Source organism: Dryobates pubescens, chromosome 24, assembly GCF_014839835.1.
Source record: "Dryobates pubescens isolate bDryPub1 chromosome 24, bDryPub1.pri, whole genome shotgun sequence".
Taxonomy (NCBI): Eukaryota; Metazoa; Chordata; class Aves; order Piciformes; family Picidae; genus Dryobates; species Dryobates pubescens.
In genome coordinates this window covers 5042175-5059870 of record NC_071635.1, presented here as the reverse complement: position 1 = coordinate 5059870, position 17696 = coordinate 5042175, and positions in this window count along the sequence as shown.

Below are 17696 nucleotides of genomic sequence, written 5' to 3'. Positions count from 1 at the left end.
CTTTAAGATGTGATGCACTCGTCTAGGTCCAACAAGCCAGATAAGTGTTGTACCTAAGGAAACAGAAGAGAAATAAACTGAGAAGAGAGATTCTCTGTAGCTGGCAGTCCCAATAGAGAAGACAATGCTTCATTTGTGGATTAATTAACAAATTAATTGATGTAATGCATGTGGAAATGTCTAGGAGTAAACAAACATGGAAACTGAAGAGCAAACACACTGCCACTACTGTGTGTAGCAGAGACAAACCATTTACAGTGTATTCTGCAGCTACTCCAAAGAGAGAAAGAAAGATAAACTTTGGCACCCTGCAGTTTCCAGATCTTGATACCAACCTACTGAGCTTCGTGAGTCTCTGGCTTCAACTGGGTTTGAATCAGGCCCTTAAGGGGATAAAAATGTATCCATGAGAACATTCACTACCATTCAAGCACTTTCAACATTTACCTTGACAGACAGTGTAACCCAACCAATTATCCATGCAATGTTGTATGTGAGCAATTATCATTTTACTGTCACTGCTCTGACCTCCAATAGTTACACTGATGAAGTGTCAGCAAGCACATCTCGTCAGTCACTTGCTAATGCTGTATGCAGATGGTGAATAACAGTTTTGTTTACTGTTCCTTGAGTTCCTAGTGATCTACAGAGCACATCCACAGCGTTAGAAAGCACTTTTGCTCCTAATGGGTTGCAATTAAAGCCATGCCAACAATGTACATATCAAGGGTTTGTTTCTGCAAAATGATTAGTTCCAGGAGATGCTGGACCATGAAGAAATGCTGGCAATGCAGGGTAGCAAATTAAAAGTTGACTTCTCTTAGTTCAGGAAGCTGTACCACATCTTGATGCAACCCCATCTTCTGAGCTTCAACTAGTTTAATGCTGAATATATTTATAATGGTGGCAATTTATATATTTTGAATATGACTTTATGCATCACTTGCAGTAATGCTCTGCATTTACACTTCAATTTGTTTAACATTTAATATATATTTCAGGTGGTTTTACTGATGGTGGTCCTGAATCTTCCCAATACTAGCCTCAAGCATGTAATAAACTCTTACTTTTACTACATCTTTTCTTGAATATCCTTGTTCACATACTGCACTTGTTGCAGCAATAGCCTGTGAGTTGGATTACAGTATTTGGTTTGTAATGTCTCAATAGAGCAAATAAGGCCTCAAATCACCCACTGAAAATATGAAAAATCTTGAGGCATTAGTAGATACATAAATATCCTCAAGACATACATTATCTCTTGTGAATTCTATACTTGGAACTGCTATAAGCCTAGGATTTTCTGAGGTTCTAAAACAAACAGGGTGAGGAGAAAGCAGAATACCACTCCACCACATTTTTCTCTGGCACACAGTAATGGAAAGTCACAGAGCTTTGCATAAGGAACAGCAGGACACCCCAGGCACACTCTCCTTCCCTGAAGAAACAGTTACTGCTGTTCTTTGTGGATTTCAAATGGAATCAATTTAAACAATCACAAAGAAGAAAGTAACCACCGAGGCTATCAGCAGTGTACTTTCCAAATAGCAAGAAGATTGCTTGCTAGTACAGTTTACAAATTGCCTTTCTTCTCTGCCCCTTTGACTGCCCCTGCTATGATCCCTCACTGTTATTACCTAGGAGAAACATCTGCAAAATGTGGGAATGTCATTTCATGCTGTGAGTCACTGAAATGTCTACTTTGTCCTCTTTCAGCAGAAGCACTTGGATTCACCTTGTGACTCCCACAACAGGAAGCAAAGAAGCTAGACTTTTGCAAGCCAGGGAGAGAACTCTTTGCCAGTTATCATTAACACTTACATGCCCAGGTATTACATGCATGCAGTCTCTGTATTGTGGAGGAAGGAGACGGGGGTAACATCATTGTTATTTTTCACCCTAATCTTTGCTCTCTGCAAACTTCAGACTAGCAGAAAGATACAATTTGTAGCTGGTAAACTTAATGTACCCTATGATAATAGAAGGCAAAGATAGATGCTGAGTTAATAAATAACCCTGAGCTCCAATAACATCTCTGCCATAGATACTGAGTGCTGCAGCTGGTGCTGTTTAAATGCCTTGCTTCTGACAGAGAGCCATTTCACAGCACTGAATCAGTAGGAAACTTCACCTCTCTGATTTTGAAAATGCATGCCTGAGGAAGCCAAATATGATGAAAAAAAAGCAGGAAAATCTCACAAAGAGTAGATTATAATAAATGTGTTTTTTTGTTGGGAGAACTAGATGAGAAATCCTGCCTTTAGAGGATGAATGAGAGAAAGCTGATTGTGAAACTGAAATGTTTGAGTCAAGGGCATCCTTGACTTCTGCAACACTTACATATTGGTTTAAAGGTTTCCTGAGTGGGTACCAAAAGGTTTGCCAGTTCACTTTCATGAGTCTTTGAGTTCTTGTGTAGGGAATATCTAATGGTTGTCTTCGTGCTCAGGATGATATGATTGGTTAGATATATCTCTCATGCATATTGCCCCTTTCTAATCACCCTTAAAAAAATGGTGACATTTGCTAAGAACATTTGAATCCAGATGTACTGGATTCAAACATTATTTAAAATGAAACTTGTAGTTCCCAAACTCTACTTTTAAGATAGGGTGAAACAATATTATTAAGTTTAACAGTTGAACAGAAGGTACCTTTAACACCCTGAGTAGTTCTCCTTCCAGTATTTTTGTCACTCTCAATTGTCATCACAGAGGTACTTTTAATGCATAACAATTTAAATACTTTTAAAGATTACTGGCTGTAACTCCCCTCAGTTAGCTTTCAGTAACATAGTAAGGACAGTCATGTGTCTTGAGACCTGATCACTTCAAACACTACTGGTATAAAACACCACATGATCCTTCTGATACATCCATTTCAGGTAATATTGTCCCCTCTGATTATTTACTTGCCCAAATAAAATGTAAAGCTGAATGCAGTATATTTCACACTGCAAATGTTACTGGTTGTGCTTTCCCTTCTGAAAACCTATGTATTCACTTGTCCTTACAGCAAATTCTCAGATAAATAACTCCTTGATATGTCAGGTTTGATATATCAAATCTGTCTGTGAAATCTAGGGAAATAGTAAGACCATGCAGGACAGTTTTAATAGGCCATAGGAAATTCATACTTCTGCTGGGGATCTAGTTACACATCTAGAAAGTGAACTACAGAAGCCAATAAAAATCACTATATTAGTCTGGTAATTCTCAATATTCTGTTGATTTGATTTTAGCATTTAGTATTACTGTACTGCATCCTTTTTTTTTTTGCAAGTGTGTTTGCAAGTTTACCTGACTAAGAACTATTGAGAATATCTGAAAAGTTTCCACAAGTTGCTCTGAAGGCTCAAAAAGGAAGCAGAAACAGCTATTTCCCTTCATTACATGCTTTGTCTGTCTTCCTTTCCAGAATAAATGAGGAGTGTAGGCAGAATGGGAAAATAATACAACAACTCCTTACTGAAGGAATATTACAATGAAAAATGAGGCAAGGGCACCAGATGGAGACAACTGCTATTACAGACCCCTTTCACTGCCTCTTCTGCTCTAAAGGAGTATTTATTGCCCATCTGCTGGCTGGAAAAGTAAGGATTGAGTTCAAGGCCTAAAGTAAAGGGAAAAAAGGGAAAAATTTTAAAAGTATTTTTCACAGTGCTCAGAAAACAAGATGAATCAGACCTAAATGTATTCTCTCTCTCTCTCTCTCTTCTTCCCTATTTTGACTTTTTCAATGAGAAACCAAAAAGGGACAACATTACTTTGTCCCTTAGAGTTACCACATACCCATCATTTTAAGGGAAATTATTTATTTCAGTCATTAAATGAGCAAGGGGATAAATGAATCAATCAGACTTTTTCAAAGCAACAGTAGCCAGTTCATTGTTGTCTAAACCTTGTTTACAGTATAAAATGCAGCCTGAGGAAACTAGGCTTTAAAACAAAAACTGGCAATGAAATACAAATCCATACCTTCATACCTATGAAATAAATTGAATTCATGAAAGTTCACATTCCAAATTCTGCCTGTCCACCTGTGTTAGTTTGTCCACTGGTTTGTGCTTGCAAGTCTGGTAAAGAGGTGCCACAGTATGGAAGAAAACTGCTAGACAGTTTAATTAACAATTTCATAAGCTGCAAATTTAACCATGTGTCTCATCGACTGGTCTTTTAAGGATAAAGTCCCAAAGCCATGAGAAAAATAGCTGGTTTTCTCATAACCTGGAAATATCCAAGAAAAGGCCTCATCAGAGGTCCCGGAGAACTTCATCTAGTCTAAGTAACCTGTGTTCTGGGAGGAATTCCTCTCAAACTGGGCAGCCCTTTTCTGTGTCAGTGGTGCATGCTCTGAGCTACAAACAGAACTGCAGAATATCAGAGCTGCTTGAGGAAATTAGGAGGAAAATCAAGAGTTTTAGAGAAGTGACCTGTATCACTCTTTCAAAGGAAGCACTGGAGAAGTCACCTGCTGGGCCCAGGTGAAACTCATGAGGTTTAACGAGACCAAGTGCAGGGTCACACCTGGGCCAAAACAAGTCTCATTATCAATAACGGCTGGGGGATGAGGTAATAAAAAGCAGCCCTTCAGGGAAGGACTTGGGAGTTCTGGGGGTTGAGAAGCTGGACAGGGACAGACAGTGTGTGCTGGCAGGCTTGAAGACCAATGGCATCCTGGGCTTCATCAAAAGAAGCTTGCTCTGCAGATCAAGAGAGCTGATTCTGCCACTTTGCTCTGGTGAGACCTCACCTGGAGTACTGTGTCCAGCTCTGCAGCCCTCAATGTGAGAAGGTCATGGATCTGATGGAGCAGGGCCAGGTGAGGGCCGTGAAAGTGATCAGGGAGCACCTGGAGCACCTCTGCTACAAGGACAGGCTGAGGCAGCTGGGCTTGATCAGCACTGCAAAAGGAAGGTTCCAGAGCGACCTGCTAGCAGCCTTCCAGTACCTGAGGAAGCCTCTGAGAAGGCTGCAGAGGGACTTTCCAAAGCCCTGCAGGAAAGGTATGTGGGGCAATGGTTTGAAAGTAGAGGGGGATTTAGGTTGGATGTTAAGAACAAAGTCTTTTCTATGAGTGTGGTGCAACACTGGAGCAGGTTGCCTGGGGAGGTAGTTGAGGGCCCATCCTTGGAGATATTCAAGGTCAGGCTCGACAAGGCTCTGGGCCGCCCGATCTAATGGAGAATGTCTCTGCTCACTGCATGGGGGCTGCACTAGATGACCTTTGGATGTCCTTTCCAACCCAGACTATTCTATGAATTCCTCTGCTTCTTCTGAAAACATTGTCTGAGGACTGAAAAACTATCCAGAGAGCAATGAAGACTGAAACAAGCTGTGAAAAACATTCTAATTTCCACCCCCCTGTGACATCTCTCTAGGACTACATTTTAGGATTTTTGAAGACTACTCTTTGGCTACAACATCTTGCAGTGCTCTCAGTCTCAAAGAGTATTTATTATTCATCTGGCATCTAAGCTGAGAGATCCTGCTTCAACTACCACTGACATGCAAAAATAGGTAAGTCTGCATTGTTTACTGTACCAGCATAAATTGGTCTACATACTGAACCATTTCATATCTAACTATCATTGTATCATATGTATTTACCTCAGCTGTTGGTGAGCACACTCTCCTATTTGCTCTACACCACAGTGGCTGAGCCAGTGAGAAGGATGCCATATTGTAGGTAAATAAACACATCAAAACTAGTAATTTGGTTTCCCAATATAAATTGCAACCAGATTTGTGATAATCAGGATGCAACTCTTGAAGAGGAGAGGCCTCACACTTGCTTAAGATAAGTGTGCATGCAGTCCTCCAAGGATCAGTAAAGTCAGAAGTCTGTCTTACTGCAGTTTATATGGACCAAGCTTCTCAGCTGCTCATACTGGTCTTTCACATATAAAAATATAAGACAAATAGAGGATATAAAAACAACTGTAACATAACATAAGGGAACAGAATTCTTAAAACTTTTTTGTCTATAAAATGCATGCACTTAAAAATGACACAGTAAGAGCAATGGAAACAATAAAAACAGTTACACATTAATTAGATGACAGTGACATAAAGCAAACAAGTTTCGGGTTTTTTTTTTTTTTCCTTTTCAATTCACCTGTAGGTCTTCTGTAGCATACAAGAAATTATATATAGCCAAAGGCAACAGGATTTTCATTCATTTCTAAGCTGCTCACCATGGAAATAGCAGATATTTCAAATGGTTCTCTGATATTGCCATTGAAAGAGCAATAATCTTTGCTAGATCATTACCAAGACAGCAATAAAGCTGCATTAGGAATATTTCAAAATGCAATAGTGGTGTACTGTCAGTGATCTTAATTTTATAGCAAGCATTTCTTTGCATTTGTTTCATCATCATGATTTGCAGTTGCTAATGTTGCTTGATAACAAATTAATACCAAATTGACTATTTGCTTCCAGCTAACTAGCCATGTAATATGCTGTTTATCATGGAATGCATGACATCATTTGATGTGGAGGAGACTTAGAAGTATGTTGGTAATTTCTATTCACCTGTAAAAAAACAGTTAATTCTAGGATAGATTCCATTGTATCAGATTTAGAAATCATGGAAATGTATAAAATAATTCTCTGCTGGAATTAAAAGGTTCTGAAAATGTGTGTAAGCTACTAGTAGCTCCTTTTGTAGCTTTGAGTTACAAAGGAAAGGGTGAACTTGCTAATGTGTGTCAGACAACTGGTCCATCTACTGACAGATTGTCCTCTTGGCAACATCTCATATCAGGGGAAAAGAGCTATAATGTGCAGAGCATTAGACAGAAGCAGGAAATGGCATCAACCAAAGCTCAATTACTTCACCAATAGTTCCAGTAAACTTTTTATAGTTTAGATACCACATAGTATAATTTCTTGTCTGCCAAGTCCTTATTAAAGAGAATAGGAAGTAATGATAGGCTGCTCTCTTATCTGAGTGATGGATTATCCTATGCTGGCTACAAAACTTGCTACTGCATCTACAGCTTTGCTTCTCTCTAACTTGTAGTGGTATAAATGTCCCTGCCAAGTCCTATGATCAACTATCGAGGTCCTTACAGGGCATAAAGAAAGAAGGGTGATGACTTCTGTGATGGGGGCTGTTCATCTACCTCCAAACAACCTCTGAAATGCTAGTAGTGAAAGATCTTCTTGCTCCCTCCTCCTCATAGATAATTAGCTTTTTACTCATTAAAATTATAGCATGTTCCTTCTATCCATTTACATAGCTTCAAATGTTAATTATTGGTCATAAAATTGCCTTTCTGGAAATTGTAGATAACTATTAGACACTACCAACTTCTGCACCTTTGATTGAAACTGACTTTCAGCTGTGTACTATGTTTTATATTACAGCTTTAATTTTGAAAATTTCAGCCTTGCAGTTCAGGATAACACATGTAGGTATCTCTATACCAGTATCAGTGGCATAAGAGCAGCAGGTTAGCATTTAGCTAACAGAAGTTTTTTGTCCAGTCCCACCATATTCAAGTTTGAATGCAAATTGCACACACACTGCTGCTCTGAACCACCTCTGATATTGTTCCCAAATCACATACCATTATCCTAGCACAACTGGAATTCTCTGTACTTTTTTTAAGTCCTGTTTGCACACATGTACTTTTTTTCCCTCAACTGGCAACTGCTACCCAGAGCAGAACACAGGGCCTCATACTGTGATCGAAGTCAACATGGCTATTTGCATTCCACTGTAGATTTATCCTCATGTAGAGATGGATGGCAGGATCCTCCTCTCTAAAGTCAGCAAAGCCAGACCAGGAGTTGGCTTTTAATGTACTCTAGTTTCTCCTTACATGGTTTACTTGTTGCAAGCTCAATAAGTCTAATGGCTTCTGAAAATGAAAATGCTCATCTAGGCATAATAGAACAACTTGAACATTGTTATTATAGCTGCAATGCCATATTCAGCAAGATCAATGTTCATATTAAGATGTTTGTTAATGAAACACCTAGGCATATGGCTAATTTATGCTTCTCAAACAACTTCTGTGGGCTAGCTACTGTGACTGCCATAAAATATGTAGTTGTCCAATTTATCTGGCTAGATTAAAATCGTGAGCTCATAGCACATCAATGACAGCTTTATGCTCACTCTGTTGGTCTGCATGGCAAAGATAGAAAATGCAATTTCACAGACACCCTTATTTGATTAAATAAAGGGAAAAGAAAAACAAGTGGAGCTGTTGTACGAATATCAATCCCACTTGACTTATAGAACTTTGACAAGAAGTCAAATTCAGTACTAAGCACATCAGAAATTGGTAAACCATTTAGAATCAAACTGAGTGGCATCCTGACAGGCAGCTTAATTTATACGAACTCTTGTTGAATGTGCTGCTTAACCCTGCACTAAATATTACTTTTTATAGTACAAGACAAGCAATTTTTATAATTAAGAAGATTTTTAACTAGAAAGATCTACAGTCAGCTTTAATCTTATTTTGGTAGCGGGCATCTTCTTAAAAAGACTACCTATACTGGTACAGCAGTACATTTGTTCCTGGTAGTGAGGTAGGGAGGTTGTATGGAAATCAAAAGTGACTAAGCTGGTGTGGTGGTTTTGGTTTTTTTGTTACAAGTCTTTTAGTTTTTCTCTGATCTCTAATGCAAACATACATGGTAGTAATGAGCACAGAACAATCACAACCTAGAGAAGGCTGAAGAAGATGAATATTAAGTGTGTGAGGAGAGCCAAGTCAAACCTTAACTCAGCCTCACAGGCTCGTTAGTAAACCATTTCAAGGGAACTATCTCCCTGTAAGAACTCTCATAATGTTTACTGCAGATGTGACTCAGTGTAGCTGTATGTGGGTCATTATTTCTGTCTCAGCATTCTCTTGTAGACTCTTTCACAGCCTCCTCTTCTTGGTGGAAATGACAGGACTAGAGGAAACAGTTTCAAGCTGCACTGGGGAGGGTCAGGCTGGATGATAGGAAATACTTTACAGAGAGGGTTATCAAACATTGGAATGATCTGCTCAGGGCAGTGGTGGAGTAACCATCTCTTAAAGGTGTTTAAGCAGCGTGTGTGGACCTGGTACTTAGGAGCATGGTTTAGTATTGACCCTTCAGTGCTATGTTGAAGGTTGGACTGGGTGATCTTTGAAGTCTCTTCCTAATGGATGTTTTCTGTGATTTTGTTAGTTTTGCAGCTGCTTTACTCAGTTGATGTGCTTTACTAAAGAGTTCCTATGATCTGTCTGTATGTTATGGCTGGTCAGAGGGAGGCAATCCATAAACCAAGTATGGCCAAACAAAATGTCCTCTGTAGATTTGGGTGGAGACTGCATGTGGATACGAGTGAATGACAGTAACAGGCTGCTGGCTATTTCCAGGTGTCACTCTGTCACCACCTTTGCCCTTTTCTGTCACTGGAGATAAAGGATTTGCCAGAGAGGTTAAAAAGAAAAGGACATGTGCATGTCTGACAATCTCCAAACCCTGAGCAGTGCTCATTACAATGACTGAGAATTTGTATTTCACAATTCAAAAACCATAGGAACCCTAAGGAGAGGCAACTCACTCTATCAGTGCAACTAATAAAATCTGTTAAGGTCAAGAAGAGTTCCAAAAGACATGGCTGAAACTCTGAAGGGCATTAACCCTTGTTAATGGTAGAAATTTGAGCTCTGTGGGACAGTACCATACATTGTCTAACTGATCCATCTGGATGCTGGTGTTTCTCAATGTCCACCTGCTCCAGGGATGGGGAAAATAAAGAAAGTAAAAATCACAAAACCTTTCAGGACTCTAGCTTCAAAGGAAAGGGTGTGGATTAGAATGTCATTCTGGGATAAACCTCCCAGAATTATGGATTTTGGGAACAACCTGCCTGCTCAGTGACATTGGTATTCTCGTCAGCTTCTGTGCCAATAGCAGAAGTAAACCCGACAAGAATAGCAATGAAGCTGCAGGGTCTGCTTCGTTACATGTTTTGGTGGTTTTAAACTTATATTCTACCTCCTTACCTAATAGGAAAATCTGAAATGGCAACTTCAAGTAGATCTAGACCAAAATCAAAATTAAGAAAAAAAATCTCAATTTCCTGTGAACAAACAATCCTGTTTCTTCTGTTGGCTTTATCACACCAAAAAGATCTGTTGAAATGGCAAGGAAAAAAAAAAATCATTTCATCCTTCCATAGGGCTAGGTAGAGTTACAGATTGCCAAGTCATTTTCTTGTCCACATGTTAAACAGAGCAGAGTTTGTCGGTATGAACAAGAAATCACCTTGAGAAGCAAAACAAAACCAACTGATAAGTCCTACCTGCTCCTAAAATACGAGCTCTCTGCATAAGCAGTTCTTTAACATTTTACATTTATAGGGTACATGGTTTGTCTGCTTGTTTTCAATCATGTTGTACTTCTGCTTCTGCTTGTCTTTAGTATGGGTGATAAATACAGAGACAACATTCATAAGCCCTGTAATGTACCTTGCAGTCTAGTTTCCTTTCTTTCTCAACCCCAGCCATTATTTCCATTGGGATTTTTTAGTTTTATTCAAAGTATTCTATAATGACAGTTTAATTTCTTGACTTGTAGCACCCCACTTTTATCTGGACAAATGCCAGCATACATTTGAAGTGTCTGAAGTTGACCTACATATTAATTCAATAGTGGTTTATAATCTTGTGGATATCTGTTGTCATTTACATTAGAGGCTTAGTGAATGTTTCTTCTCAGAAAGGGCTGTCCGCCCCTGCCCAGGCAAATGATGGAGTCGCCATCTCTGGAGGTATTTAAAAGATGTGTGGCCATTGTGCTGAGGGATGTGGTTTAGTTCTTAAGAGATTTTATTGAATAGATTGCTCCTCCTTTTCTTCTGAAACTCTTTATCCAAGTGTTCATTGTGTCACCGTGTCGTACCAATTTCTTGCACACAATATAAATAATCTATGCACAATATTTCAGAGATCAGCAGAGGATGTGGCAGGAAATAAAGAAATCAAATAATTCTAAATGGAAAAGTTATCAGTTAACTACTGGAAGTAAAAAGGAGACGCATTGCTTGAATAAAATTATTATGTGGGCATTTTAGGTTGGTTTTAAACTTTTGGGGAGCACTTTTGCCTTAATACTAAGGAAAGGGGATTCAATATATAATTTCATTTGTATTACCTTTGTACTATTCCCATGAAATCAATCTAGCTATGTGAAGGTCTTCCTCTGTTTTTTACAAAGCTTATTCCTGAAATGAAACTTTCATTTCAGTGCAACAGATCCTGTTTTAATAGAGAATTTTTCTTCCTGTTGAGAGTATTTTTACGAAACAATGTGATTGCTTTTGTTTGCCATTTAATTTACCACTGGATCAATGGAGTTAGACATAACTACTTTTGGTACTAAAACTTTCAAATTCTAGGGGAAATGGAGGTTAAACTGTAAACAAAATATTTCATTGGCATTGATCTGAAAAGCAGACTGACAGTATTGCTTAAAAAATCTTCAGCTTCCAATTATAAATCTCACCAAACTGACAAGAGATGGATTTGATTATTTGGCTTTGAAAGGGTCATTCCTTTAAAGCTGCAAGACTCTATCAATTTATAAAGGATTAAATGAACCATATTTTCCTTTACCTCCTGTCACAACTCTTTTTTTTGTGATTACCCAGGCTTGATCAGGTTATGAGAGTGACTGATTCTTTTGCTTTCTCTTTGAGGCAACCTCAAATTTACAGACTTTATGACCCATGCTAGATTATTTGTGATATAAAGATTACAGGTAACCTGAACTTAATGTACTGTGATACGCTGCCAAGAAGTAGAGATGCTCATAATGCCACAAATCTGTGTGGGGGGAAAAAAGTCTGAATAACATTCTCCTTTGAGGCACTATCCACCAAATTTGCAGTAACAATTTCCTTCTTTAAACAAATAAGAATTTTTATGCCCACTATAGCTAACAAAAATACTGGTTTCTTTATCTGTTTGGGTTCCCCTCCCTTTTTCTCTTGCTCTAATTAAAAAAATATGGGTAGGCCAGCTCTTTAGTAAACACTGATTGCTCTGTTTCAATTGCTGATTGCATGCACTTCTAATTGAAAGAGAAAAGGGAACACTAGTAATTTCCGGAACTAGCATTGCACCTTATGAACTTCTGCATGGAAACTCTAGTAAAAGACAGTCTTGCTGAAAAGCACTTTCCAGTGTGTCATTATTTGGATTCCCACATTCCCAAAACCTTAAAACTGTGGTTATGTTTTAATTGCCAATGTCCTTATCAATGGATGAAGCTGACACCCAGCCACAGCAGATCAATACCTCTGTTGTGCTGATGTCTAAGCTCACCCAGACATGACTTTGAATTCTCTGCATGGTGCCTAGTTCCCAGAAGACTTGAAGTCCTTCCTAGAACTGATGTTCTTGCTGAATAAAGACAAGAGTCTGTGGCGAGACAGTAACAGTGGTGGGATGATGACTAAAATCCAGTTTCTTGTATAGATGTGGTACAGCCTTCAGTCTGCTGCTCATTTCATTGATAAATCCTTGCAGTGCAGTTTTCTTGGAGCTTCCAAGGTCAGGAAAATGTCTGGTGGACTGCTTGGGGATGGTGTGTCTTAGTGTGAGGAGGAACCAACCCTGAATGCCATAGTAAGTCAGATAAAGCTAATTAAATTAAATATGAATGCTCCTTTTAAAACTCTTTTGATTTCTTCCCCCACATGTGAAGGGCAGCATGTTTCTTATTCCTGTAACTTTACTACATCATAAAATAAACAGGCAGACAAACACACCAGTGGAAGTATGAGAATGCTTCCCCTGTTTGCTGCTGCTATGCCACTGGGAGGACTCCCAGTATCAGTGAAGTTGTGATGACTCTAAGAATTGGAATTATCCACTCTCATGTGTTAACTTTGATGCTGTCTGAGAATATCTTGATGCATCTTCATATAAAGCTACAGTAGTAATATGCTTGTGTTGCACAAATCTGGAAACTATTTACATTCATGTGTATATATAATCACATTTTAATGACAGCTATTAAATTTTGCAGGGTATGAGTGTATTTTATTGTCATCTGTCTGAAGATGTATTTTCTTGTGAAATTATTTCATTTATATCAAGCCCTCTGAGCTTACTGTGATCTCACTTTCAGCCAGTCAGCAAAAGCAATAAACAAAGCAGCTTTGCACAGCAGATTTCTTCTCACTTAACTGCTTACAAAGCCGTCATTCACAGATTGTTTGGGAAACAGTTGTCTGACTGGCTGAAATTGAACGGAGGGTTTCTCAGGAACAGGAGGGAGGAGGAACACCACAACATGCAGTGGCAGCAGAGAAAAGATGGAGTGGCTTCTGAGATGCATCAATACCTATGGTATTGTTTGCGGACCAGCAGACAACTGATCTTGTTTAAAGAATTACAACCAACATTTCAAATGACTGCTGGTATGTTTGGCATTTTGATTAACAGAAGTAGGTTTGCTGACAGTAATAAACGAATCCTTTCGTAGAATGCATTGATCTCAAAGCATTTTACAAAGTAAGCAGCATCTTTATCAATAGGATAACTGTGGCATGAGATAATGAAATAGGTTATTTAGTAGGCTAATGATAGACTACAAAATAAAAGCTCAAGTCTGTATGTCCTACATAGTGATTAATTCATGGTCTTTCTCCATAAAGACATTCTCTCAATTATCTGGATTTGGGACATGCCCAAAACACTGCACAATTCCCTTATTCTGAGGCATTTAAATGTCCTTTTTCTCATGCAGGAATGAAAGAATGGAATGCTTCCATTTTACACCATCATGGAGTCAGGAAGCATCCAGAGTCTTCAATTATGCTGAGAAATGCTGAACCCCAGGCATAGCCTTAGGGACTCTTTCTATTTACAGCCTTACAGTTCCAAGAAATGTTCAGATATTCAATGTCATTTAGGCATTAGCATCAATATTGTTCACAAGTATAACCCTTGCAGTTGCTCTCTGTTTTGGGATTTAGTTGCCTCAGCAAATTGCAGTTAATGCCTGTCTTAAGGCTTCCTTACTTACTCCCACATCTAATATTAGGAGATGTATGGCACTATATTTTCTACAACAGATTTCAATCTACATGCATCTTGAGGTTATTTCTTGTGAAACTGTTATTTGTAACCCTTGTATCCACAGACAGGAAATAATATTTTAGTGGAGTGGCATGTAGCACTAGTGTTTTGGTTTTTTTTTCTTATCTGTTCTATTACTCTTAGAAAACAGTTGTGGATCAAGACATCGAATTCTAATTGTGCTAGCACTTCTATCTTTAGCTTTCTGCAGAACAGAACTCGCAGCAGGTGATGGTTCCTGCCTCTTCTTTTTACACCTTAACACGTAACAATGATAAAGTTTGATTCTTCCAGCCATTTTATTTGCTGGTTTGTAATTTTGTTATTTTTCCAGAAATCTGTTCTATGCAGAATTATGATGTAAAGTGGTTGCATAATTACATGAGAGAAACTGCCACCTCTACTTCATTGTAATATAGTGTCAGATACTACATCAGTTATGCCCTAGCCATGATAAATAGCTTAATGCATTCCATCTTAGTTCATAGCAACATTGATTAAGATTACCTTGGGGGATTGAGAGTAAGTTTAGGAAGCTCATCTTTATTATGAATTTTTGTTTCAGGGAATGAATATAAATACACAGAGAAATGGTCAGAGTTCTGACCATTTGTTCTATTAACAATTTTGAAGTGCAAGGCAATTGTTCCATTAACAATTCTATTAACCATCTTGAAGGTTCTATTAACAATTTTGAAATTCAGTGCAATTGTTTCATATTGACAAACTTGTTCAGCTAGGTGATTAAGCTGTTCACGGCAACAAATGATTTCTGCTTCCACAAATTCCTAAAGCATTGTAGCTGCTCCCACCAAGAAGTGAGCACAGTTCCTTCTATTTAATGTTTGAGTGTCAACACTTAACACACACAAAATGCATCTGTGCAGACCAGAAGATGGTCTTAATAAAATTTAGCATGAGCAATGGTTTCAAAATGCAGCATATTCTGCTTTCTCCTCAGCGAATAGCATTTCTCTAAACAGTCAGTTCTAAAGTAGCATTTTATGTAGGTATATTTAAGCTAGAACATTAACTACTTGAAATTTAATCTTGTTTGTTCTAATTGTTTGCTCTAGTTATCCATTTAAAAATTTCCTCTGATTCATACTTCACAGGAACCTGCTGATTAAATCCTGCTGTTCCTTGGCTGTTAGTTCCATATATACCAAAATTTTAACTTCAGCCATTGTATGTCATCCACTGGGAAAGGGCAGGGGAGAAGACAGACCTATGTAGCACACAAGACACAATAAAATGGAACACATTTGTAGGTATATTCTTGAATCTATTATTGAACTATTATGTAGGATACTGAATTCAAACTGTTCCAGCTGGACTAGGATTTACTGAGCATTTAGCGATAGGAATGTATTATTATTAGGCTCAAAACCTAGATTGTTCCACCTCATGTTTATATTCAAGCTCACTTCTGTTTTCTGTGAGAATGACAGGAAACTTCAAATCTGAAGTTTAAAGAGAGGATTATTTTTAATGATTTAAATGCTCTCTAAGAATCAACATCCACAAAGGGTTAAGTGAGTCCTTGTCTTGAGCAATACATTCTTCAGAGGTTGCAGAGCTACTTGTGTATGTGTCTCTGTTGTGGTGCTTTGACTTTAAACTGCTGGCAAGATGTGGTTCAAAAAACACAAAGATTTTTAAAACCTCTCATCTGAAGTAGGAAGGAGGGTTTATTGGGATCAAGACTTGTTTCATTCTGCTACTAAATGTGGAAAACAGTTAAAAAAAAATATTCTACATTCAAGGGCACCTCTAAGTCTAGGTTTTTGTTGAAAACCCTTGAAATAAACATTCAACCAGAAGAAAATAACAGTGAATTAATGTTACCTGCATGCAGGAAGTTAATTTGAGTGTCTGGGCTTCCCTTTACGGAGTTCCAGTGGTTTATTTGCTGTTATGTCAAGTTTATAAAGATGGACTGTTAACTGAAAAACAGGTGCTGTGAAGAGAAAGATGCCACGAGAGGAAACAGTAAAGCGGAGACACACCAATGACACTTAGACCATATTTCAGAGCATGAATGCATTCACCTGCCTTTTAGCTTGGCTAAGACTATGTCTTTGTGTTTGAGTAACAGATGCATATAGAAATAGATATTCTTTTTCTTTGTGCCAAACCAGCCACACTAAAAAGCAACAGCTCAAATTCATCTTCTAAAATTTCACTTCCTGAAATGTATTCTCGGTCAATTTCACCTACTAATTGCAATGCTTGCAGTAAGGATGCTCTTCTCTGAGATAGTAAATAATCTAAGTTTATAAATAGGTTTTGATTTGCTGTTGTGTGTCTTCCAGTGAGGTTCCAAGGATAAGCCCATTGCAGATTGTATTAAAGAAAAATAGTTTTGTAATAGGAAACATTTCTGTAGTTTGTGTAGATTGTGAAAGCCAATTTGAACTTCATTAATTGAAGCAGTTATTCTGCATACATGAATTCAGTATACAGAACCTAGAATTGGCAACTAATCAATAAAAATAAATGGATATTGATATTGCAGGACTTCTGCAATACTGTATTTATAGTGCCCCCGAAGCAAGTTAGATCTCACATTAAAAGATCAATAAACTAATGCAAAGGCTGACGCCGTGCATTCAGAAAGTCTTGGTGCTGGGGGAGAAGGGGAAGGAAGCTAAATATTTATTTCTGCATTTCTGATGAGATTGCAGAACTTCTATAAGATTGAAGCTTGACCCTTGATTAGCTTTCTGGTGGAGTCCAATGCCACTTTATAATGTTCAGGCAACACCCATATATTAGAGAAGGGCTTCCCCTTCCCTAGTGTTTCAGTCCTCCACTGTGTTGTTCACTAAAAGAGTAAAAGGAAACATTCCTTTTTAAATCAGCAAGGAAATGGCTCTTTAAACTTTATGTGCTGCTGAACTCGCTACTCTGCTTGCAAAAATGAAAAGAGAATTATAGTAAAATCAGATTGTTTTCATTAAAGTAAAATAAATGAATGCTACCTGAAGATTTCAGTGCTTACCTCCGTAAGTATGCACAGACTCAACAGCATTGAGAATTGTTGGTATGCAAGTAAATCTGTACTTCAAGGTGTATTATGCAATAAGAGTAGAAAACAAGCTGTTGCTATGTTACTAAAAGTAATAAAAATAGCTGTGTTGATACAACCTTCTCAGGCAGCCTAGTCAGCAAATGTTAAGTATCCTTAGCCATGTATTGATTTGCCAGTTCTGGAGAAAAGTGGTTGATACCCCATCCCTGAAGATAGTCAAGGTGAGGCTTGACAAGGCTCTGAGAGGCCTGATCTATTTGGGGATGTCCCTGATCAATGCAGGAGATTGGACTAGATGACCTTTAGATGACCCTTCCAAACCAGGTGGTTCTATGATTCTTAGACTTTTTAAGAGGATCAGTTTGGGACCAGTTCTTGTTGGATTTGTTGGTTTGAGGGTTTTTTTGAGGAATCAGGATTGACAGCACTGACCTCACCCTCCTCATTTTGATGAATTTTGTAATCTGCCTTTAAAAAGGCCACTTCTGCTGAAATTAAGACTTTACATTCATGTCTGGAAATAATGTAACCAAAGTAGCAAGGATACAACCTTTACTCAAACTTCCAATATTT